A 20,991-nucleotide genomic window follows, 5' to 3' on the forward strand; every position below is an offset into this window, starting at 1 on the left:
TTTCATATGCAGATGAGGGTTGAAGCCAACTTTGACCCACTGCTTGGATGACATCACCGTATGCAAATCCGTCTTCTGCAGAACTTCCCCCAGGAATGCTTGCACTAGTTGTTGCATTTGGTTTGTTGTTTGGGGGTGCTTCAGTATTAGGCAGCCTTCTGCCCTCCCATGTTCATCTGAAAATATGTGTTCTCCGTGCAGTTGTTGTCCCCAGATGAGAGTTCCCTTGTGCTGCCTCAGTTGAATCTCCTTAACTTGACAGAGATGTGCCTGAGCAGCGGCCCACCCCAGCTCTATCCCAAATCATACTTATTTTGCATAGGACATACCATGGTCATGAAGATTATTCTCCCAGGGTGAGGTTCATTCATTGCATTCTGGGTATGCTGACCCCTGTGATTTCCCCAAATGTGGGAAACTCGACTGCTTTATTTGTGGTAGTGGGGGACTGTGTTTGTGTTTTCCTCTGGTCAGCTCTGGTAAAAGTCAGATTTCTTTGTTTCAGATCTTCCTCTAGCCTTGTTCTTCTTTTGAGAGTTCCCTTGTGCTGCCTCAGTTGGATCTCCTTCACTTGACAGGGGGGTGCCCGAGCAGAGACCCTCCCCAGCTCTAGCCCAACTCCTACTTACCTGCCAGGTGAGATACTATGATCATGATGGTGCTTCTCCCAGGGCAAGGCTCACCCATTGCACTCTGGGTGTGCTGCCCCTGCGATTTCCCCAAATGTGGGAAACTTGACTGCATAATTTGTGTTTCCCCTGGTCGGCTCTCGTATAATTCAGATCTCTTTGTCTCAGGTCTCTCTCCAGCCTAGTTTGCTGTCTGTTTCCACTTCTCTTTTCTTCAGCCGCTCCCTTCTATAACCTTGTGCACTATCCTGACTTCTCCTCCCGTCTGCTTACTTTGTGCCTTCCAATGCACAATGCAAACTACAGGTAGTGCTGCAGGGCCCACACCCTTTTACTTGCCTTACAGAGCAGCTCTGGAGCTGTTACAGTGCCCAGCTGCTGCAAGAAATCTGCTTGAATGCTTCAGGGGATGGGGCATGGCCAACATGAGCCCCACACCAAAAGAGGGTGGAGGTGTTTAATGCGAACTAGGGGTCATCCAAGCACCGCAAAAGGCCGCCATGCCCTGCACGCCCCTTTTCTGTTTTCATATGCAGACGAGGGTTGAAGCCAACTTTGACCCACTGCTTGGATGACATCACCATATGCAAATCCATCTGCGGCAGGCCTTCCCCCAGGAATGCTTGCACTAGTTGTTGCATTTGGTTTGTTGTTTGGGGGTGCTTCAGTATTAGGCAGCCTTCTGCCCTCCCATGTTCATCTGAAAATATATGTTCTCCCTGCAGTTGTTGTCCCCAGATGAGAGTTCCCTTGTGTTGCCTCAGTTAAATCTCCTTTACTTGACAGAGATGTGCATGAGCAGCGGCCCTCCCCAGCCCTATTCCAAATCATACTTATTTTGCATAGGAGATACCATGGTCATGAAGATTTTTCTCCCAGGGTGAGGTTTATTCATTGCATTTTGGGTATACTGACCCCTGTGATTTCCCCAAATGTGGGAAACTTGACTGCATTATTTGTGGTAGTGGGAGGCTGTGTTTGTGATTTCTTCTGGTCAGCTCTGGTAAAAGTCAGATTTCTTTGTCTCAGATTTTCCTTTAGCCTTGTTCTTCTTTCGAGAGTTCCCTTGTGCTGCCTCAGTTGGATCTCCTTCACTTTACAGGGGGGTACCCGAGCAGCGACCCTCCCCAGCTCTAGCCCAACTCCTACTTACCTGCCAGGTGAGATACTATGATCATGAAGGTGCTTCTCCCAGGGCAAGGCTCACCCATTGTACTCTGGGTGTGCTGCTCCTGCGATTTCCCCAAATGTGGGAAACTTGACTGCATAATTTGTGTTTCCCCTGGTCGGCTCTCGTATAATTCAGATCTCTTTGTCTCAGGTCTCTCTCCAGCCTAGTTTGCTGTCTGTTTCCACTTCTCTTTTCTTCAGCCGCTCCCTTCTATACCCTTGTGCACTATCCTGACTTCTCCTCCCGTCTGCTTACTTTGTGCCTTCCAATGCACAATGCAAACTACAGGTAGTGCTGCAGGGCCCACACCCTTTTACTTGCCTTACAGAGCAGCTCTGGAGCTGTTACAGTGGCCAGCTGCTGCAAGAAATCAGCTTGAATGCTTCAGGGGCTGGGGCATAGCCAACATGAGCCCCACACCGAAGGAGGGTGGAGGTGTTTAATGCAAACTAGGGGTCAGTCAAGCGCCGCAAAAGGCCACCATGCCCTGCACGCCCCTTTTCTGTTTTTATATGCAGACGAGGGTTGAAGCCACCTTTGACCCACTGCTTGGATGACATCACCATATGCAAATCCATCTGCGGCAGGCCTTCCCCCAGGAATGCTTGCACTAGTTGTTGCATTTGGTTTGTTGTTTGGGGGTGCTTCAGTATTAGGCAGCCTTCTGCTCCACCCTCCTTTGGTGTGGGGCTCATGTTGGCCATGTCCCATCCCCTGAAGCATTCAAGCAGATTTCTTGCAGCAGCTGGGCACTGTAACAGCTCCAGAGACGCTCTGTAAGGCAAGTAAAAGGGTGTGGGCCCTGCAGCACTACCTGTAGTTTGCATTGTGCATTGGAAGGCACAAAGTAAGCAGACGGGAGGAGAAGTCAGGATAGTGCACAAGGGTATAGAAGGGAGCGGCTGAAGAAAAGAGAAGTGGAAACAGACAGCAAACTAGGCTGGAGAGAGATCTGAGACAAAGAGATCTGAATTATACGAGAGCCGACCAGGGGAAACACAAATTATGCAGTCAAGTTTCCCACATTTGGGGAAATCGCAGGGGCAGCACACCCAGAGTGCAATGGGTGAGCCTTGCCCTGGGAGAAGCACCTTCATGATCATAGTATCTCACCTGGCAGGTAAGTAGGAGTTGGGCTAGAGCTAGGGAGGGTCGCTGCTCGGGCACCCCCCTGTTAAGTGAAGGAGATCCAACTGAGGCAGCACAAGGGAACTCTCGAAAGAAGAACAAGGCTAAAGGAAAATCTGAAACAAAGAAATCTGACTTTTACCAGAGCTGACCAGAAGAAATCACAAACACAGCCTCCCACTACCACAAATAATGCAGTCGAGTTTCCCACATTTGGGGAAATCACAGGGGTCAGCATACCCAAAATGCAATGAATGAACCTCACCCTGGGAGAAAAATCTTCATGACCATGGTATCTCCTATGCAAAATAAGTATGATTTGGAAGAGGGCTGGGGAGGGCCGCTGCTCATGCACATCTCTGTCAAGTAAAGGAGATTCAACTGAGGCAGCACAAGGGAACTCTCATCTTGGGACAACAACTGCAGGGAGAACATATATTTTCAGATGAACATGGGAGGGCAGAAGGCTGCCTAATACTGAAGCACCCCCAAACAACAAACCAAATGCAACAACTAGTGCAAGCATTCCTGGGGGAAGGCCTGCCGCAGATGGATTTGCATATGGTGATGTCATCCAAGCAGTTGGTCAAAGTTGGCTTCAACCCTCGTCTGCATATGAAAAGAGAAAAGGGGCGTGCAGGGCATGGTGGCCTTTTGCGGCGCTTGGCTGACCCCTAGTTTGCATTAAACACCTCCACCCTCCTTTGGTGTGGGGCTCATGTTGGCTATGCCCCAGCCCCTGAAGCATTCAAGCTGAATTCTTGCAGCAGCTGGGCACTGTAACAGCTCCAGAGCTGCTCTGTAAGGCAAGTAAAAGGGTGTGGGCCCTGCAGCACTACCTGTAGTTCGCATTGTGCGTTGGAAGGCACAAAGTAAGCAGACAGGAGGAGAAGTCAGGATAGTGCGCAAGGGCATAGAAGGGAGCGGCTCAAGAAAAGAGAAGTGGAAACAGACAGCAAACTAGGCTGGAGAGAGACCTGAGACAAAGAGATCTGAATTATACGAGAGCCGACCAGGGGAAACACAAATTATGCAGTCAAGTTTCCCACATTTGGGGAAATCGCAGGAGCAGCACACCCAGAGTGCAATGGGTGAGCCTTGCCCTGGGAGAAGCACCTTCATGATCATAGTATCTCACCTGGCAGGTAAGTAGGAGTTGGGCTAGAGCTGGGGAGGGTCGCTGCTCGGGTACCCCCCTGTAAAGTGAAGGAGATCCAACTGAGGCAGCACAAGGGAACTCTCGAAAGAAGAACAAGGCTAGAGGAAAATCTGAGACAAAGAAATCTGACTTTTACCAGAGCTGACCAGAGGAAAGCACAAACACAGTCCCCCACTACCACAAATAATGCAGTCAAGTTTCCCACATTTGGGGAAATCACAGAGGTCAGCATACCCAAAATGCAATGAATGAACCTCACCCTGGGAGAACAATCTTCATGACCATGGTATCTCCTATGCAAAATAAGTATGATTTGGAATAGGGCTGGGAAGGGCCGCTGCTCATGCACATCTCTGTCAAGTAAAGGAGATTCAACTGAGGCAGCACAAGGGAACTCTCATCTGGGGACAACAACTGCAGGGAGAACACATATTTTCAGATGAACATGGGAGGGCAGAAGGCTGCCTAATACTGAAGCACCCCCAAACAACAAACCAAATGCAACAACTAGTGCAAGCATTCCTGGGGGAAGTTCTGCAGAAGATGGATTTGCATACGGTGATGTCATCCAAGCAGTGGGTCAAAGTTGGCTTCAACCCTCATCTGCATATGAAAAGAGAAAAGGGGCGTGCAGGGCATGGCGGCCTTTTGCGGTGCTTGGATGACCCCTAGTTCGCATTAAACACCTCCACCCTCCTTCGGTGTGGGGCTCATGTTGGCTATGCCCCAGCCCCTGAAGCATTCAAGCTGATTTCTTGCAGCAGCTGGGCACTGTAACAGCTCCAGAGCTGCTCTGTAAGGCAAGTAAAAGGGTGTGGGCCCTGCAGCACTACCTGTAGTTTGCATTGTGCATTGGAAGGCACAAAGTAAGCAGATAGGAGGAGAAGTCAGGATAGTGCACAAGGGTATAGAAGGGAGCGGCTGAAGAAAAGAGAAGTGGAAACAGACAGCAAACTAGGCTGGAGAGAGACCTGAGACAAAGAGATCTGAATTATACGTGAGCCGACCAGGGGAAACACAAATTATGCAGTCAAGATTCCCACATTTGGGGAAATCGCAGGAGCATCACACCCAGAGTACAATGGGTGAGCCTTGCCCTGGGAGAAGCACCTTCATGATCATAGTATCTCACCTGGCAGGTAAGTAGGAGTTGGGCTAGAGCTGGGGAGGGTCGCTGCTCGGGTACCCCCCTGTAAAGTGAAGGAGATCCAACTGAGGCAGCACAAGGGAACTCTCGAAAGAAGAACAAGGCTAAAGGAAAATCTGAGACAAAGAAATCTGACTTTTACCAGAGCTGACCAGAGGAAAGCACAAACACAGTCTCCCACTACCACAAATAATGCAGTCAAGTTTCCGACATTTGGGGAAATCACAGGGGTCAGCATACCCAAAATGCAATGAATGAACCTCACCCTGGGAGAAAAATCTTCATGACCATGGTATCTCCTATGCAAAATAAGTATGATTTGGAATAGGGCTGGGGAGGGCCGCTGCTCATGCACATCTCTGTCAAGTAAAGGAGATTCAACTGAGGCAGCACAAGGGAACTCTCATCTTGGGACAACAACTGCAGGGAGAACATATATTTTCAGATGAACATGGGAGGGCAGAAGGCTGCCTAATACTGAAGCACCCCCAAACAACAAACCAAATGCAACAACTAGTGCAAGCATTCCTGGGGGAAGGCCTGCCGCAGATGGATTTGCATATGGTGATGTCATCCAAGCAGTGGGTCAAAGTTGGCTTCAACCCTCGTCTGCATATGAAAAGAGAAAAGGGGCGTGCAGGGCATGGTGGCCTTTTGCGGCGCTTGGCTGACCCCTAGTTTGCATTAAACACCTCCACCCTCCTTTGGTGTGGGGCTCATGTTGGCTATGCCCCAGCCCCTGAAGCATTCAAGCTGATTTCTTGCAGCAGCTGGGCACTGTAACAGCTCCAGAGCTGCTCTGTAAGGCAAGTAAAAGGGTGTGGGCCCTGCAGCACTACCTGTAGTTCGCATTGTGCATTGGAAGGCACAAAGTAAGCAGACGGGAGGAGAAGTCAGGATAGTGCACAAGGGTATAGAAGGGAGCGGCTGAAGAAAAGAGAAGTGGAAACAGACAGCAAACTAGGCTGGAGAGAGACCTGAGACAAAGAGATCTGAATTATACGAGAGCCGACCAGGGGAAACACAAATTATGCAGTCAAGTTTCCCACATTTGGGGAAATCGCAGGGGCAGCACACCCAGAGTGCAATGGGTGAGCCTTGCCCTGGGAGAAGCACCTTCATGATCATAGTATCTCACCTGGCAGGTAAGTAGGAGTTGGGCTAGAGCTGGGGAGGGTCGCTGCTCGGGTTCCCCCCTGTGAAGTGAAGGAGATCCAACTGAGGCAGCACCAGGGAACTCTCGAAAGAAGAACAAGGCTAGAGGAAGATCTGAGACAAAGAAATCTGACTTTTACCAGAGCTGACCAGAGGAAAGCACAAACACAGTCCCCCACTACCACAAATAATGCAGTCGAGTTTCCCACATTTGGGAAAATCACAGGGGTCAGCATACCCAGAATGCAATGAATGAACCTCACCCTGGGAGAACAATCTTCATGACCATGGTATCTCCTATGCAAAATAAGTATGATTTGGGATAGGGCTGGTGAGGGCCGCTGCTCAGGCACATCTCTGTCAAGCAAAGGAGATTCAACTGAGGCAGCACAAGGGAACTCTCATCTGGGGACAACAACTGCAGGGAGACCACATCTTTTCAGATGAACATGGGAGGGCGGAAGGCTGCCTAATACTGAAGCACCATCAAATATCAAACCATATGCAACAACTAGTACAAGCACTCCTGGGGGAAGGTCTGCAGCAGACGGATTTGCATATGGTGATGTTATCCAAGCAGTGGGCCAAAGTTGACTGGAACCCTCATCTGCATATGAAAAGAGAAAAGGGGCATGCAGGGCATGGCGGCCTTTTGCAGTGCTTGGATGACCCCTAGTTCGCATTAAACACCCCCACCCTCCTTTGGTGTGGGGCTAATGTTGGCCATGCCCCATCCCCTGAAGCATTCAAGCTGATTTCTTGCAGCAGCTGGGCACTGTAACAGCTCCAGAGCTGCTCTGTAAGGCAAGTAAAAGGGTGTGGGCCCTGAAGCACTACCTGTAGTTTGCATTGTGCATTGGAAGGCACAAAGTAAGCAGACGGGAGGAGAAGTCAGGATAGTGCACAAGGGTATAGAAGGGAGCGGCTGAAGAAAAGAGAAGTGGAAACAGACAGCAAACTAGGCTGGAGAGAGACCTGAGACAAAGAGATCTGAATTATACGAGAGCCGACCAAGGGAAACACAAATTATGCAGTCAAGTTTCCCACATTTGGGGAAATCGCAGGGGCAGCACACCCAGAGTGCAATGGGTGAGCCTTTCCCTGGGAGAAGCACCTTCATGATCATAGTATCTCACCTGGCAGGTAAGTAGGAGTTGGGCTAGAGCTGGGGAGGGTCGCTGCTCGGGTACCCCCCTGTAAAGTGAAGGAGATCCAACTGAGGCAGCACAAGGGAACTCTCGAAAGAAGAACAAGGCTAGAGGAAAATCTGAGACAAAGAAATCTGACTTTTACCATAGCTGACCAGAGGAAAGCACAAACACAGTCCCCCACTACCACAAATAATGCAGTCAAGTTTCCCACATTTGGGGAAATCACAGGGGTCAGCATACCCAAAATGCAATGAATGAACCTCACCCTGGGAGAACAATCTTCATGACCATGGTATCTCCTATGCAAAATAAGTATGATTTGGAATAGGGCTGGGGAGGGCCGCTGCTCATGCACATCTCTGTCAAGTAAAGGAGATTCAACTGAGGCAGCACAAGGGAACTCTCATCTGGGGACAACAACTGCAGGGAGAACACATATTTTCAGATGAACATGGGAGGGCAGAAGGCTGCCTAATACTGAAGCACCCCCAAACAACAAACCAAATGCAACAACTAGTGCAAGCATTCCTGGGGGAAGTTCTGCAGAAGACGGATTTGCATACGGTGATGTCATCCAAGCAGTGGGTCAAAGTTGGCTTCAACCCTCATCTGCATATGAAAAGAGAAAATGGGCGTGCAGGGCATGGCGGCCTTTTGCGGTGCTTGGATGACCCCTAGTTCGCATTAAACACCTCCACCCTCCTTTGGTGTGGGGCTCATGTTGGCCGTGCCCCATCCCCTGAAGCATTCAAGCTGATTTCTTGCAGCAGCTGGGCACTGTAACAGCTCCAGAGCTGCTCTGTAAGGCAAGTAAAAGGGTGTGGGCCCTGCATCACTTCCTGTAGTTTGCATTGTGCATTGGAAGGCACAAAGTAAGCAGACTGGAGGAGAAGTCAGGATAGTGCACAAGGGTATAGAAGGGAGCGGCTGAAGAAAAGAGAAGTGGAAACAGACAGCAAACTAGGCTGGAGATAGACCTGAGACAAAGAGATCTGAATTATACGAGAGCCGACCAGGGGAAACACAAATTATGCAGTCAAGTTTCCCACTTTTGGGGAAATCGCAGGGGCAGCACACCCAGAGTGCAATGGGTGAGCCTTGCCCTGGGAGAAACACCTTCATGATCATAGTATCTCACCTGGCAGGTAAGTAGGAGTTGGGCTAGAGCTGGGGAGGGTCGCTGCTCGGGTTCCCCCCTGTGAAGTGAAGGAGATCCAACTGAGGCAGCACCAGGGAACTCTCGAAAGAAGAACAAGGCTAGAGGAAGATCTGAGACAAAGAAATCTGACTTTTACCAGAGCTGACCAGAGGAAAGCACAAACACAGTCCCCCACTACCACAAATAATGCAGTCGAGTTTCCCACATTTGGGAAAATCACAGGGGTCAGCATACCCAGAATGCAATGAATGAACCTCACCCTGGGAGAACAATCTTCATGACCATGGTATCTCCTATGCAAAATAAGTATGATTTGGGATAGGGCTGGTGAGGGCCGCTGCTCAGGCACATCTCTGTCAAGTAAAGGAGATTCAACTGAGGCAGCACAAGGGAACTCTCATCTGGGGACAACAACTGCAGGGAGACCACATCTTTTCAGATGAACATGGGAGGGCGGAAGGCTGCCTAATACTGAAGCACCATCAAATATCAAACCATATGCAACAACTAGTACAAGCACTCTTGGGGGAAGGTCTGCAGCAGACGGATTTGCATATGGTGATGTTATCCAAGCAGTGGGCCAAAGTTGACTGGAACCCTCATCTGCATATGAAAAGAGAAAAGGGGCATGCAGGGCATGGCGGCCTTTTGCAGTGCTTGGATGACCCCTAGTTCGCATTAAACACCCCCACCCTCCTTTGGTGTGGGGCTCATGTTGGCCATGCCCCATCCCCTGAAGCATTCAAGCTGATTTCTTGCAGCAGCTGGGCACTGTAACAGCTCCAGAGCTGTTCTGTAAGGCAAGTAAAAGAGTGTGGGCCCTGCAGCACCACCTGTTGTTCGCATTGTGCGTTGGAAGGCACAAATTAAGCAGACGGGAGGAGAAGTCAGGATAGTGCGCAAGGGCATTCTTTTCTCTTAGTCAGGGGGCAAGGCTTCAAAATGGGGTCTGCAACGGAGGAGACACAGGGGGCGTGGTCACAGCAGCTTTTCTCTACAGTCTGCACCAGCAGGAGCCTACACCATTTTTTATGATCACGCTGAACTGCAGTGCGACTGCAATTACAGCATGGTCAAGAAGGGAGGCGTCATGCTGGGTGGCCATGCCCTGTCACTGTGCAGGAGCCAGCACCGCTCACACACTAGTCCCCGGGTGCAGCCCCCAACCCCCGGGACTCCCGGAGCAACAAAATGTAGATTCAGGCCACCAGGCCACGCCCCTACCTATGAAACCATGCCTCCTTTTTACCATTGCGCTGTTTATCTGCGCGCACTGCATTACAATCTCCCTCGCCACCTCTCTGGGTCTCACCAGTGATAGTGACACCTCTGCCATGCTTGTAGCAGCTGGTCCTAAGATCTACGCCTCAAGCCCTGAGTGTTTGCCCTTGTGACTTGTTGATCATCATAGCGAAGCAGATGCTTACAGAAAACTGCAGGGGCTTAGACTGAAAATAAAAAAATTGATGGGTATAAGGTAGAGAGGAGCGGGTTCGGTTCTCCGAGAACCGAATTCCCCACGAACTCCACGTGGTTAACACTGGTCCGAGGCAGGCTCGGTTGTTCCCGCCTGACTCGGAAAACCTGAACAAGGGAAAATGTCATCATCCCGCTGTCGGATTCTCGCGAGATTCGGATTCCATATAAAGAGCTGCGCGTTGCTGCCATTTTTACTCGTGCATTGAAGAGAGAGCGGAGAGGACGTGGCTATGTTCTCTCAGTGGAAATCTCAATATCAGTGCTCAGTATCAGTGGTTACTTATTGCTGCTCAGTAATACTAGTAGTGTGTCTCTCCTGCTCAGTGTCAGTTCTCAGTAGTATCCTCATCAGTGCTCAGTATCACTGCTCATTGTCTTGTGCTGCATTGTGGTGCTCAGCATACTACAGTACATTACTAATAGTCCAGTGCTGCATCTTGCTGCTCAGTGTCAGTTCTAGTATCCTCATCAGTGCTCACTATCACTGCTCATTGCATTGTGGTGTTCTGTATACTACAGTAACATAGTAATATAGTATATATAGAGGAGCGGGTTCGGTTCTCCGAGAACCGAATTCCCGACGAACTCCACGTGGTTTACACTGGTCCGAGGCAGGCTCGGTTGTTCCCGCCTGACTCGGAAAACCTGAACAAGGGAAAATGTCATCATCCCGCTGTCGGATTCTCGCGAGATTCGGATTCCATATAAAGAGCTGCGCGTTGCCGCCATTTTTACTCGTGCATTGAAGAGAGAGCGGAGAGGACGTGGCTATGTTCTCTCAGTGGAAATCTCCATATCAGTGCTCAGTATCAGTGGTTACTTATTGCTGCTCAGTAATACTAGTAGTGTGTCTCTCCTGCTCAGTGTCAGTTCTCAGTAGTATCCTCATCAGTGCTCAGTATCACTGCTCATTGTCTTGTGCTGCATTGTGGTGCTCAGCATACTACAGTACATTACTAATAGTCCAGTGCTGCATCTTGCTGCTCAGTGTCAGTTTTAGTATCCTCATCAGTGCTCACTATCACTGCTCATTACATTGTGGTGTTCTGTATACTACAGTAACATAGTAATATAGTAACATATAGTAACATAGTTTTTGAGGTTGAATAGAGGCAAATTGCCCATCGTGTTCAACCTGTTTTAAGTTGTGATGATTCTACATACTTGCTGAATAATGTTTTATGACTAGTTAGCTACTATAACTCATGTTACCCCCGGATTAACCATGTTGATATTTTAAGTATTATAACCTTGGATAGCTTTTTCATTCAGAAATGTATCCATTCCTTTTTTAAATCCAATTACAGAGTCCGCCATTACCACCTTCCCTGGCAGGGAATTCCACATCCTGATTGCCCTAACAGTGAAGATCATAGTATCTCACCTGGCAGGTAAGTAGGAGTTGGGCTAGAGCTGTGGAGGATTGCTGCTCGGGCACCCCCTGTCAAGTGAAGGAGATCCAACTGAGGCAGCACAAGGGAACTCTCGAAAGAAGAACAAGGCTAGAGGAAGATCTGAGACAAAGAAATCTGACTTTTACCAGAGCTGACCAGAGGAAAGCACAAACACAGTCCCCCACTACCACAAATAATGCAGTCGAGTTTCCCACATTTGGGGAAATCACAGGGGTCAGCATACCCAGAATGCAATGAATGAACCTCACCCTGGGAGAACAATCTTCATGACCATGGTATCTCCTATGCAAAATAAGTATGATTTGGGATAGGGCTGGGGAGGGCCGCTGCTCAGGCACATCTCTGTCAAGTAAAGGAGATTCAACTGAGGCAGCACAAGGGAACTCTCATCTGGGGACAACAACTGCAGGGAGAACACATATTTTCAGATGAACATGGGAGGGCAGAAGGCTGCCTAATACTGAAGCACCCCCAAAAAACAAACCAAATGCAACTACTAGTGCAAGCATTCCTTGGGGAAGGCCTGCAGCAGATGGATTTGCATATGGTGATGTCATCCAAGCAGTGGGTCAAAGTTGGCTTCAACCCTCGTCTGCATATGAAAATAAAAAAGGGGTGTGCAGGGCATGGCGGCCTTTTGCGGCGCTTGGATGACCCCTAGTTCGCATTAAACACCTCCACCCTCCTTCGGTGTGGGGCTCATGTTGGCTATGCCCAAGCCCCTGAAGCATTCAAGCTGATTTCTTGCAGCAGCTGGGCACTGTAACAGCTCCAGAGCTGCTCTGTAAAGCAAGTAAAAGGGTGTGGGCCCTGCAGCACTACCTGTATTTTGCATTGTGCGTTGGAAGGCACAAAGTAAGCAGACGGGGAAGTCAGGATAGTGCACAAGGGCATAGAAGGGAGCGGCTCAAGAAAAGAGAAGTGGAAACAGGCAGCAAACTAGGCTGGAGAGGGACCTGAGACAAAGAGATCTAAATTATATGAGAGCCGACCAGGGGAAACACAAATTATGCAGTCAAGTGTCCCACATTTGGGGAAATCGCAGGAGCAGCACACCCAGAGTGCAATGGGTGAGCCTTGCCCTGGGAGAAGCACCTTCATGATCATAGTATCTCACCTGGCAGGTAAGTAGGAGTTGGGCTAGAGCTGGGGAGGGTTGCTGCTCGGGTACCCCCCTGTCAAGTGAAGGAGATCCAACTGAGGCAGCACAAGGGAACTCTCGAAAGAAGAACAAGGCTAGAGGAAAATCTGAGACAAAGAAATCTGACTTTTACCAGAGCTGACCAGAGGAAAGCACAAACACAGTCCCCCACCTCCACAAATAATGCAGTCGAGTTTCCCACATTTGGGGAAATCACAGGGGTCAGCATACCCAAAATGCAATGAATGAACCTCACCCTCGGAGAACAATCTTCATGACCATGGTATCTCCTATGCAAAATAAGTATGATTTGGGATAGGGCTGGGGAGGGCCGCTGCTCAGGCACATCTCTGTCAAGTAAAGGAGATTCAACTGAGGCAGCACAAGGGAACTCCCATCTGGGGACAACAACTGCAGGGAGAACACATATTTTCAGATGAACATGGGAGGGCAGAAGGCTGCCTAATACTGAAGCACCCCCAAACAACAAACCAAATGCAACAACTAGTACAAGCATTCCTGGGGGAAGTTCTGCAGAAGACGGATTTGCATACGGTGATGTCATCCAAGCAGTGGGCCAAAGTTGGCTGGAACCCTCATCTGCATATGAAAAGAGAAAAGGGGTATGCAGGGCATGGCGGCCTTTTGCGGCGTTGGATGACCCTTAGTTCGCATTAAACACCCCCACCCTCCTTCGGTGTGGGGCTCATGTTGGCTATGCCCCAGCCCCTGAAGCATTCAAGCTGATTTCTTGCAGCAGCTTGGCACTGTAACAGCTCCAGAGCTGCTCTGTACGGCAAGTAAAAGGGTGTGGGCCCTGCAGCACTACCTGTAGTTTGCATTGTGCATTGGAAGGCACTTAAGAAAAGAGAAGTGGAAACAGACAGCAAACTAGTCTGGAGAGAGACCTGAGACAAAGAGATCTGAAGTATACGAGAGCCGACCAGGGGAAACACAAATTATGCAGTCAAGTTTCCCACATTTGGGGAAATCGCAGGAGCAGCACACCCAGAGTGCAATGGGTGAGCCTTGCCCTGGGAGAAGCACCTACGTGATCATAGTATCTCACCTGGCAGGTAAGTAGGAGTTGGGCTAGAACTGGGGAGGGTCGCTGCTCGGGTACCCCCCTGTCAAGTGAAGGAGATCCAACTGAGGCAGCACAAGGGAATTCTCGAAAGAAGAACAAGGCTAGAGGAAGATCTGAGACAAAGAAATCTGACTTTTACCAGAGCTGACCAGAGGAAAACACAAACACAGTCCCCCACTACCACAAATAATGCTGTCGAGTTTCCCACATTTGGGGAAATCACAGGGGTCAGCATACCCAGAATGCAATGAATGAACCTCACACTGGGAGAATAATCTTCATGACCATGGTATCTCCTATGCAAAATAAGTATGATTTGGGATAGGGCTGGGGAGGGCCGCTGCTCAGGCACATCTCTGTCAATTAAAGGAGATTCAACTGAGGCAGCATAAGGGAACTCTCACTGGGGACAACAACTGCAGGGAGAACACATATTTTCAGATGAACATGGGAGGGCAGAAGGCTGCCTAATACTGAAGCACCCCCAAACAACAAACCAAATGCAACAACTAGTGCAAGCATTCCTGGGGGAAGGCCTGCAGCAGATGGATTTGCATATGGTGATGTCATCCAAGCAGTGGGTCAAAGTTGGCTTCAACCCTTGTCTGCATATGAAAAGAGAAAAGGGGCATGCAGGGCATGGCGGCCTTTTGCGGCGCTTGGATGACCCCTAGTTCGCATTAAACACCTCCACCCTCCTTCGGTGTGGGGCTCATGTTGGCTATGCCCCAGCCCCTGAAGCATTCAAGCTGATTTCTTGCAGTAGCTGGGCACTGTAACAGCTCCAGAGCTGCTCTGTACGGCAAGTAAAAGGGTGTGGGCCCTGCAGCACTACCTGTAGTTTGCATTGTGCATTGGAAGGCACAAAGTAAGCAGACGGGAGAAGTAAGGATAGTGCGCAAGGCCATAGAATGGAGCGGCTTAAGAAAAGAGAAGTGGAAACAGACAGCAAACTAGGCTGGAGAGAGACCTGAGACAAAGAGATCTGAATTATACGAGAGCCGACCAGGGGAAACACAAATTATGCAGTCAAGTTTCCCACATTTGGGGAAATCGCAGGAGCAGCACACCCAGAGTTCAATGGGTGAGCCTTGCCCTGGGAGAAGCACCTACGTGATCATAGTATCTCACCTGGCAGGTAAGTAGGAGTTGGGCTAGAGCTGGGGAGGGTCGCTGCTCGGGTACCCCCCTGTCAAGTGAAGGAGATCCAACTGAGGCAGCACAAGGGAATTCTCGAAAGGAGAACAAGGCTAGAGGAAGATCTGAGACAAAGAAATCTGACTTTTACCAGAGCTGACCAGAGGAAAACACAAACACAGTCCCCCACTACCACAAATAATGCTGTCTAGTTTCCCACATTTGGGGAAATCACAGGGGTCAGCATACCCAGAATGCAATGAATGAACCTCACACTGGGAGAATAATCTTCATGACCATGGTATCTCCTATGCAAAATAAGTATGATTTGGGATAGGGCTGGGGAGGGCCGCTGCTCAGGCACATCTCTGTCAAGTAAAGGAGATTCAACTGAGGCAGCATAAGGGAACTCTCATCTGGGGACAACAACTGCAGGGAGAACACATATTTTCAGATGAACATGGGAGGGCAGAAGGCTGCCTAATACTGAAGCACCCCCAAACAACAAACCAAATGCAACAACTAGTGCAAGCATTCCTGGGGGAAGGCCTGCAGCAGATGGATTTGCATATGGTGATGTCATCCAAGCAGTGGGTCAAAGTTGGCTTCAACCCTCGTCTGCATATGAAAAGAGAAAAGGGGCGTGCAGGGCATGGCGGCCTTTTGCGGCGCTTGGATGACCCCTAGTTCGCATTAAACACCTCCATTCTCCTTCGGTGTGGGGCTCATGTTGGCTATGCCCCAGCCCCTGAAGCATTCAAGCTGATTTCTTGCAGTAGCTGGGCACTGTAACAGCTCCAGAGCTGCTCTGTACGGCAAGTAAAAGGGTGTGGGCCCTGCAGCACTACCTGTAGTTTGCATTGTGTATTGGAAGGCACAAAGTAAGCAGACGGGAGAAGTAAGGATAGTGCGCAAGGCCATAGAATGGAGCGGCTTAAGAAAAGAGAAGTGGAAACAGACAGCAAACTAGGCTGGAGAGAGACCTGAGACAAAGAGATCTGAATTATACGAGAGCCGACCAGGGGAAACACAAATTATGCAGTCAAGTTTCCCACATTTGGGGAAATCGCAGGGGCAGCACATCCAGAGTGCAATGGGTGAGCCTTGCCCTGGGAGAAGCACCTTCATGATTATAGTATCTCACCTGGCAGGTAAGTAGAAGTTGGGCTAGAGCTGGGGAGGGTCGCTGCTCGGGCACACCCCTGTCAAGTGAAGGAGATCCAACTGAGGCAGCACAAGGGAACTCTCGAAAGAAGAACAAGGCTAGAGGAAGATCTGAAACAAATAAATCTGACTTTTACCAGAGCTGACCAGAGGAAAGCACAAACACAGTCCCCCACTACCACAAATAATGCAGTTGAGTTTCCCACATTTGGGGAAATCACAGGGGTCAGCATACCCAGAATGCAATGAATGAACCTTACCCTGGGAGAACAATCTTCAAGACCATGGTCTCTCCTATGCAAAATAAGTATGATTTGGGATAGGGCTGGGGAGGGCCGCTGCTCAGGCGCATCTCTGTCAAGTAAAGGAGATTCAACTGAGGCAGCACAAGGGAACTCTCATCTGGGGACAACAACTGCAGGGAGAACACATATTTTCAGATGAACATGGGAGGGCAGAAGGCTGCCTAATACTGAAGCACCCCCAAACAACAAACCAAATGCAACAACTAGTGCAAGCATTCCTGGGGGAAGGCCTGCAGCAGATGGATTTGCATATGGTGATGCCATCCAAGCAGTGGGTCAAAGTTGGCTTCAACCCTCGTCTGCATATGAAAAGAGAAAAGGGGCGTGCAGGGCATGGCGGCCTTTTGCGGCGCTTGGCTGACCCCTAGTTCGCATTACACACCTCCACCCTCCTTCGGTGTGGGGCTCATGTTGGCTATGCCCCAGCCCCTGAAGCATTCAAGCTGATTTCTTGCAGCAGCTGGGCACTGTAACTGCTCCAGAGCTGCTCTGTACGGCAAGTAAAAGGGTGTGGGCCCTGCAGCACTACCTGTAGTTTGCATTGTGCGTTGGAAGGCACGAAGTAAGCAGACGGGAGAAGTCAGGATAGTGCGCAAGGGCATAGAAGGGAGCGGCTCAAGAAAAGAGAAGTGGAAACAGACAGCAAACTAGGCTGGAGAGAGACCTGAGACAAAGAGATCTGAATTATACGAGAGCCGACCAAGGGAAACACAAATTATGCAGTCAAGTTTCCCACATTTGGGGAAATCGCAGGGGCAGCACAACCAGAGTGCAATGGGTGAGCCTTGCCCTGGGAGAAGCACCTTCATGATCATAGTATCTCACCTGGCAGGTAAGTAGGAGTTGGGCTAGAGCTGGGGAGGGTCGCTGCTCGGGTACCCCCCTGTCAAGTGAAAGAGATCCAACTGAGGCAGCACAAGGGAACTCTCGAAAGAAGAACAAGGCTAGAGGAAGATCTGAGATAAAGAAATCTGATTTTTACCAGAGCTGACCAGAGGAAAGCACAAACACAGTCCCCCACTACCACAAATAATGCAGTCGAGTTTCCCACATTTGGGGAAATCACAGGGGTCAGCATACCCAGAATGCAATGAATGAACCTCACACTGGGAGAACAATCTTCATGACCATGGTATCGCCTATGCAAAATAAGTATGATTTGGGATAGGGCGGGGGAGGGCCGCTGCTCTGGCACATCTCTGTCAAGTAAAGGAGATTCAACTGAGGCAGCACAAGGGAACTCTCATCTGGGGACAACAACTGCAGGGAGAACACATATTTTCAGATGAACATGGGAGGGCAGAAGGCTGCCTAATACTGAAGCACCCCCAAACAACAAACCAAATGCAACAACTAGTGCAAGCATTCCTGGGGGAAGGCCTGCAGCAGATGGATTTGCATATGGTGATGTCATCCAAACAGTGGGTCAAAGTTGGCTTCAACCCTCGTCTGCATATGAAAAGAGACAAGGGGCGTGCAGGGCATGGCGGCCTTTTGCGGCGCTTGGATGACCCCTAGTTCGCATTACACACCTCCACCCTCCTTCGGTGTGGGGCTCATGTTGGCTATGCCCCAGCCCCTGAAGCATTCAAGCTGATTTCTTGCAGCAGCTGGGCACTGTAACTGCTCCAGAGACGCTCTGTAAGGCAAGTAAAAGGGTGTGGGCCCTGCAGCACTACCTGTAGTTTGCATTGTGCGTTGGAAGGCACGAAGTAAGCAGACGGGAGAAGTCAGGATAGTGCGCAAGGGCATAGAAGGGAGCGGCTCAAGAAAAGAGAAGTGGAAACAGACAGCAAACTAGGCTGGAGAGAGACCTGAGACAAAGAGATCTGAATTATACGAGAGCCGACCAGGGGAAACACAAATTATGCAGTCAAGTTTCCCACATTTGGGGAAATCGCAGAAGCAGCACACCCAGAGTGCAATGGGTGAGCCTTGCCCTGGGAGAAGCACCTTCATGATCATAGTATCTCACCTGGCAGGTAAGTAGGAGTTGGGCTAGAGCTGGGGAGGGTCGCTGCTCGAGCATCCCCCTGTCAAGTAAAGGAGATTCAACTGAGTCAGCACAAAGGAACTCTCATCTGGGGACAACAACTGCAGGGAGAACACATATTTTCAGATAAAAATCTTGGTCATGCTCTGGTTTCTCTTCAGAACGAACAAATCTTTCGCCTTTTACTAAAGATTTCCGTGGAGAGGAGCAAAACCGAGTTTTATCTCAATTTTTGCATGCCCCATCTTTTTGGGGTTTCTTTTATCGGTTTAAAGATAGAATGAGTGTGCTTTAATGTAAGCTCATTTGCATAGAAATGACAGTAAATGTTTGTTTCTTTTCAAACAGAACTTTCTTGACCATGCTACTTGATTGAAAGATCTGGGAGCACGTGGAATACAGTACAAACCATGCTTATAGCAAGGAGAAGACAGGTGAGAAATCTGCTTTCTTTCAAATTGGGCGCTCACTTTGATCTGAATGAGGACTGCTGGCACGGCACTCAGGCGACAGGTGGAATCTTGGTCATGCTCTGGTTTCTCTTCAGAACGAACAAATCTTTCGCCTTTTACTAAAGATTTCTGTGGAGAGGAGCAAAACTGAGCTTTATCTCAATTTTTGCATGCCCCATATTATTGGGGTTTCTTTTATCAGATTAAAGACAGAACGAGTGTGCTTTCTTGTTAGCTTTAATGTAAGTTTATTTGCATAACAATGACAATAAATGTCTGTTTCTTTTCAAGCAGAACTTTCTTGACCATACTAATTGCTTGAAAGATCTGGGAGCACATGGAAAAGAGTACAAACCATGCTTATAGCAAGGGGAAGTCTGGTGAGAAATCTGCTTTCTTTCTTTCAAATTGGGTGCTCATTTTGAGCTGAATGAGGACTGCTGGCATGGCACTCAGGCGACAGGTGGAATCTTAGTCATGCTCTGGTTTCTCTTCAGAACGAACAAATCTTTCGCCTTTTATTAAAGATTTCCGTGGAGAGGAGCAAAACTGAGTTTTATCTCAATTTTTGCATGCCCCGCCTTATTGGGGTTTCTTTTATCAGTTTAAAGATAGAACGAGTGTGCTTTAATGTAAGCTCATTTGCATAGAAATGACAGTAAATGTTTGTTTCTTTTCAAACAGAACTTTCTTGACTATACTAATTGCTTGAAAGATCTGGGAGCACATGGAAAAGAGTACAAACCATGTTTATAGCAAGGGGAAGCCTGGTGAGAAATCTGCTTTCTTTCTTTCAAATTGGGTGCTCACTTTGAGCTGAATGAGGACTGCTGGCATGGCACTCAGGCGACAGGTAGAATCTTGGTCATGCTCTGGTTTCTCTTCAGAACGAACAAATCTTTCGCCTTTTACTAAAGATTTCCGTGGAGAGGAGCAAAACTGAGTTTTATCTCAATTTTTGCATGCCCCATCTTATTGGGGTTTTATTTTATCGGTTTAAAGATAGAACGAGTGTGCTTTAATGTAAGCTCATTTGCATAGAAATGACAGTAAATGTTTGTTTCTTTTCAAACAGAACTTTCTTGACCACACTAATTGTTTGAAAGATCTGGGAGCACATGGAAAAGAGTACAAACCATGTTTATAGCAAGGGGAAGCCTGGTGAGAAATCTGCTTTCTTTCATTCAAATTGGGTGCTCACTTTGAGCTGAATGAGAACTGCTGGCATGGCACTCAGGCGACAGGTGGAATCTTGGTCATGCTCTGGTTTCTCTTCAGAACTAACAAATATTTCGCCTTTTATTAAAGATTTCCGTGGAGAGGAGCAAAACTGAGTTTTATCTCAATTTTTGCATGCCCCATATTATTGGGGTTTCTTTTATCAGTTTAAAGACAGAACGAGTGTGCTTTCTTGTTAGCTTTAATGTAAGTTTATTTGCATAAAAATGACAGTAAATGTTTGTTTCTTTTCAAACAGAACTTTCATGACCATGCTACTTGCTTGAAAGATCTGGGAGCACATGGAAAACAGTACAAACCATGCAGTATCACAAGAGCCTTTATTTGATCTTTCATGAAGATAGAGCAGAATTGAGGACACGTCAACAATTTCTGCCAAAGGTGGTTCATCTTTCCACATGGTGTCTTTGGCCACTGACACCTTCGTTGAGTCAAAGTCTCTGGCTGTGGTCAGAACTTTGAAAATTTATGTCACCAGAACGGTTCAGATTAGGAAAACAGAGGCTCTGTTTGTCCTGTATGCTCCCAACAGGATTGGGTGTCCTGCTTCCATGCAGACCATTATGCGCTGGATCTGTGGTAAGATTCAGCATGCTCATTCCACGGCAGGATTGCCGTTACTGAATTAGGTGAAGACCCATTCTACTAGAAAGGTGGGTTCATCCTGGGCAGCTGGTCGGGGAGTCTCGGCATTGCAACTTTGCAGAGCAGCTATTTAGTAAACACTTTTGCTAAGTTTTACAAGTTTGATACCTTGGCTGATGATAACCTCAAGTTGGGTCATTCGGTGCTGCAGAGTCGTACGCACTCTCCCACCCGTTCAAGAGCTTTGGTATAACCCCATGGTTCTTAATGTGACCCCAGCATCCTCTAGGTCGTA

The 20,991-nt window shown here is 48.7% G+C and overlaps 31 non-coding genes and 2 pseudogenes across 31 annotated transcripts; 9 read left to right on the forward strand and 24 right to left on the reverse strand.

Annotated features, from left to right (window-relative positions):
- Positions 1-305: 305 nt before the first annotated feature.
- LOC135017783 (U1 spliceosomal RNA) lies at positions 306-469 on the forward strand. Its single transcript, XR_010215572.1, has one exon. It is a non-coding gene; the product is annotated as a U1 spliceosomal RNA (small nuclear RNA).
- A 152-nt stretch (positions 470-621) lies between these two features.
- LOC135017862 (U1 spliceosomal RNA) lies at positions 622-784 on the forward strand. The gene has a single exon (XR_010215648.1). It is a non-coding gene; the product is annotated as a U1 spliceosomal RNA (small nuclear RNA).
- A 674-nt stretch (positions 785-1,458) lies between these two features.
- Positions 1,459-1,622, forward strand: LOC135017768 (U1 spliceosomal RNA). The gene has a single exon (XR_010215557.1). It is a non-coding gene; the product is annotated as a U1 spliceosomal RNA (small nuclear RNA).
- A 152-nt stretch (positions 1,623-1,774) lies between these two features.
- LOC135017875 (U1 spliceosomal RNA) lies at positions 1,775-1,937 on the forward strand. Its single transcript, XR_010215654.1, has one exon. It is a non-coding gene; the product is annotated as a U1 spliceosomal RNA (small nuclear RNA).
- Positions 1,938-2,765: 828 nt separating this feature from the next.
- Positions 2,766-2,928, reverse strand: LOC135017831 (U1 spliceosomal RNA). The gene has a single exon (XR_010215618.1). It is a non-coding gene; the product is annotated as a U1 spliceosomal RNA (small nuclear RNA).
- A 152-nt stretch (positions 2,929-3,080) lies between these two features.
- Positions 3,081-3,244, reverse strand: LOC135017771 (U1 spliceosomal RNA). Its single transcript, XR_010215560.1, has one exon. It is a non-coding gene; the product is annotated as a U1 spliceosomal RNA (small nuclear RNA).
- Positions 3,245-3,918: 674 nt separating this feature from the next.
- Positions 3,919-4,081, reverse strand: LOC135017845 (U1 spliceosomal RNA). Its single transcript, XR_010215631.1, has one exon. It is a non-coding gene; the product is annotated as a U1 spliceosomal RNA (small nuclear RNA).
- Positions 4,082-4,233: 152 nt separating this feature from the next.
- Positions 4,234-4,397, reverse strand: LOC135017712 (U1 spliceosomal RNA). The gene has a single exon (XR_010215505.1). It is a non-coding gene; the product is annotated as a U1 spliceosomal RNA (small nuclear RNA).
- Positions 4,398-5,082: 685 nt separating this feature from the next.
- LOC135017971 (U1 spliceosomal RNA) lies at positions 5,083-5,234 on the reverse strand (annotated as a pseudogene).
- A 152-nt stretch (positions 5,235-5,386) lies between these two features.
- LOC135017797 (U1 spliceosomal RNA) lies at positions 5,387-5,550 on the reverse strand. Its single transcript, XR_010215586.1, has one exon. It is a non-coding gene; the product is annotated as a U1 spliceosomal RNA (small nuclear RNA).
- Positions 5,551-6,224: 674 nt separating this feature from the next.
- LOC135017833 (U1 spliceosomal RNA) lies at positions 6,225-6,387 on the reverse strand. The gene has a single exon (XR_010215620.1). It is a non-coding gene; the product is annotated as a U1 spliceosomal RNA (small nuclear RNA).
- A 152-nt stretch (positions 6,388-6,539) lies between these two features.
- LOC135017855 (U1 spliceosomal RNA) lies at positions 6,540-6,703 on the reverse strand. The gene has a single exon (XR_010215641.1). It is a non-coding gene; the product is annotated as a U1 spliceosomal RNA (small nuclear RNA).
- A 674-nt stretch (positions 6,704-7,377) lies between these two features.
- On the reverse strand, positions 7,378-7,540 carry LOC135017854 (U1 spliceosomal RNA). Its single transcript, XR_010215640.1, has one exon. It is a non-coding gene; the product is annotated as a U1 spliceosomal RNA (small nuclear RNA).
- A 152-nt stretch (positions 7,541-7,692) lies between these two features.
- LOC135018094 (U1 spliceosomal RNA) lies at positions 7,693-7,856 on the reverse strand. Its single transcript, XR_010215852.1, has one exon. It is a non-coding gene; the product is annotated as a U1 spliceosomal RNA (small nuclear RNA).
- Positions 7,857-8,530: 674 nt separating this feature from the next.
- LOC135017817 (U1 spliceosomal RNA) lies at positions 8,531-8,693 on the reverse strand. The gene has a single exon (XR_010215604.1). It is a non-coding gene; the product is annotated as a U1 spliceosomal RNA (small nuclear RNA).
- A 152-nt stretch (positions 8,694-8,845) lies between these two features.
- On the reverse strand, positions 8,846-9,009 carry LOC135017866 (U1 spliceosomal RNA). The gene has a single exon (XR_010215650.1). It is a non-coding gene; the product is annotated as a U1 spliceosomal RNA (small nuclear RNA).
- A 2,719-nt stretch (positions 9,010-11,728) lies between these two features.
- LOC135017821 (U1 spliceosomal RNA) lies at positions 11,729-11,892 on the reverse strand. Its single transcript, XR_010215608.1, has one exon. It is a non-coding gene; the product is annotated as a U1 spliceosomal RNA (small nuclear RNA).
- A 691-nt stretch (positions 11,893-12,583) lies between these two features.
- Positions 12,584-12,725, reverse strand: LOC135017907 (U1 spliceosomal RNA; annotated as a pseudogene).
- A 152-nt stretch (positions 12,726-12,877) lies between these two features.
- LOC135017719 (U1 spliceosomal RNA) lies at positions 12,878-13,041 on the reverse strand. The gene has a single exon (XR_010215512.1). It is a non-coding gene; the product is annotated as a U1 spliceosomal RNA (small nuclear RNA).
- Positions 13,042-13,655: 614 nt separating this feature from the next.
- Positions 13,656-13,818, reverse strand: LOC135017892 (U1 spliceosomal RNA). Its single transcript, XR_010215671.1, has one exon. It is a non-coding gene; the product is annotated as a U1 spliceosomal RNA (small nuclear RNA).
- A 152-nt stretch (positions 13,819-13,970) lies between these two features.
- On the reverse strand, positions 13,971-14,134 carry LOC135017796 (U1 spliceosomal RNA). Its single transcript, XR_010215585.1, has one exon. It is a non-coding gene; the product is annotated as a U1 spliceosomal RNA (small nuclear RNA).
- Positions 14,135-14,804: 670 nt separating this feature from the next.
- LOC135017937 (U1 spliceosomal RNA) lies at positions 14,805-14,967 on the reverse strand. Its single transcript, XR_010215711.1, has one exon. It is a non-coding gene; the product is annotated as a U1 spliceosomal RNA (small nuclear RNA).
- A 152-nt stretch (positions 14,968-15,119) lies between these two features.
- On the reverse strand, positions 15,120-15,283 carry LOC135017829 (U1 spliceosomal RNA). Its single transcript, XR_010215616.1, has one exon. It is a non-coding gene; the product is annotated as a U1 spliceosomal RNA (small nuclear RNA).
- A 671-nt stretch (positions 15,284-15,954) lies between these two features.
- Positions 15,955-16,117, reverse strand: LOC135017925 (U1 spliceosomal RNA). The gene has a single exon (XR_010215703.1). It is a non-coding gene; the product is annotated as a U1 spliceosomal RNA (small nuclear RNA).
- Positions 16,118-16,269: 152 nt separating this feature from the next.
- LOC135017711 (U1 spliceosomal RNA) lies at positions 16,270-16,433 on the reverse strand. The gene has a single exon (XR_010215504.1). It is a non-coding gene; the product is annotated as a U1 spliceosomal RNA (small nuclear RNA).
- A 671-nt stretch (positions 16,434-17,104) lies between these two features.
- Positions 17,105-17,267, reverse strand: LOC135017897 (U1 spliceosomal RNA). The gene has a single exon (XR_010215676.1). It is a non-coding gene; the product is annotated as a U1 spliceosomal RNA (small nuclear RNA).
- Positions 17,268-17,419: 152 nt separating this feature from the next.
- LOC135017749 (U1 spliceosomal RNA) lies at positions 17,420-17,583 on the reverse strand. Its single transcript, XR_010215539.1, has one exon. It is a non-coding gene; the product is annotated as a U1 spliceosomal RNA (small nuclear RNA).
- Positions 17,584-18,254: 671 nt separating this feature from the next.
- LOC135017891 (U1 spliceosomal RNA) lies at positions 18,255-18,417 on the reverse strand. The gene has a single exon (XR_010215670.1). It is a non-coding gene; the product is annotated as a U1 spliceosomal RNA (small nuclear RNA).
- A 144-nt stretch (positions 18,418-18,561) lies between these two features.
- On the forward strand, positions 18,562-18,677 carry LOC135017999 (U5 spliceosomal RNA). The gene has a single exon (XR_010215758.1). It is a non-coding gene; the product is annotated as a U5 spliceosomal RNA (small nuclear RNA).
- Positions 18,678-18,947: 270 nt separating this feature from the next.
- Positions 18,948-19,063, forward strand: LOC135018000 (U5 spliceosomal RNA). Its single transcript, XR_010215759.1, has one exon. It is a non-coding gene; the product is annotated as a U5 spliceosomal RNA (small nuclear RNA).
- Positions 19,064-19,349: 286 nt separating this feature from the next.
- On the forward strand, positions 19,350-19,465 carry LOC135018045 (U5 spliceosomal RNA). Its single transcript, XR_010215802.1, has one exon. It is a non-coding gene; the product is annotated as a U5 spliceosomal RNA (small nuclear RNA).
- A 274-nt stretch (positions 19,466-19,739) lies between these two features.
- On the forward strand, positions 19,740-19,855 carry LOC135017998 (U5 spliceosomal RNA). The gene has a single exon (XR_010215757.1). It is a non-coding gene; the product is annotated as a U5 spliceosomal RNA (small nuclear RNA).
- A 275-nt stretch (positions 19,856-20,130) lies between these two features.
- Positions 20,131-20,246, forward strand: LOC135018069 (U5 spliceosomal RNA). The gene has a single exon (XR_010215828.1). It is a non-coding gene; the product is annotated as a U5 spliceosomal RNA (small nuclear RNA).
- The last annotated feature ends 745 nt before the right edge of the window (positions 20,247-20,991 follow it).

Source organism: Pseudophryne corroboree, unplaced genomic scaffold (assembly GCF_028390025.1).
Source record: "Pseudophryne corroboree isolate aPseCor3 unplaced genomic scaffold, aPseCor3.hap2 scaffold_320, whole genome shotgun sequence".
NCBI lineage: Eukaryota > Metazoa > Chordata > Amphibia > Anura > Myobatrachidae > Pseudophryne > Pseudophryne corroboree.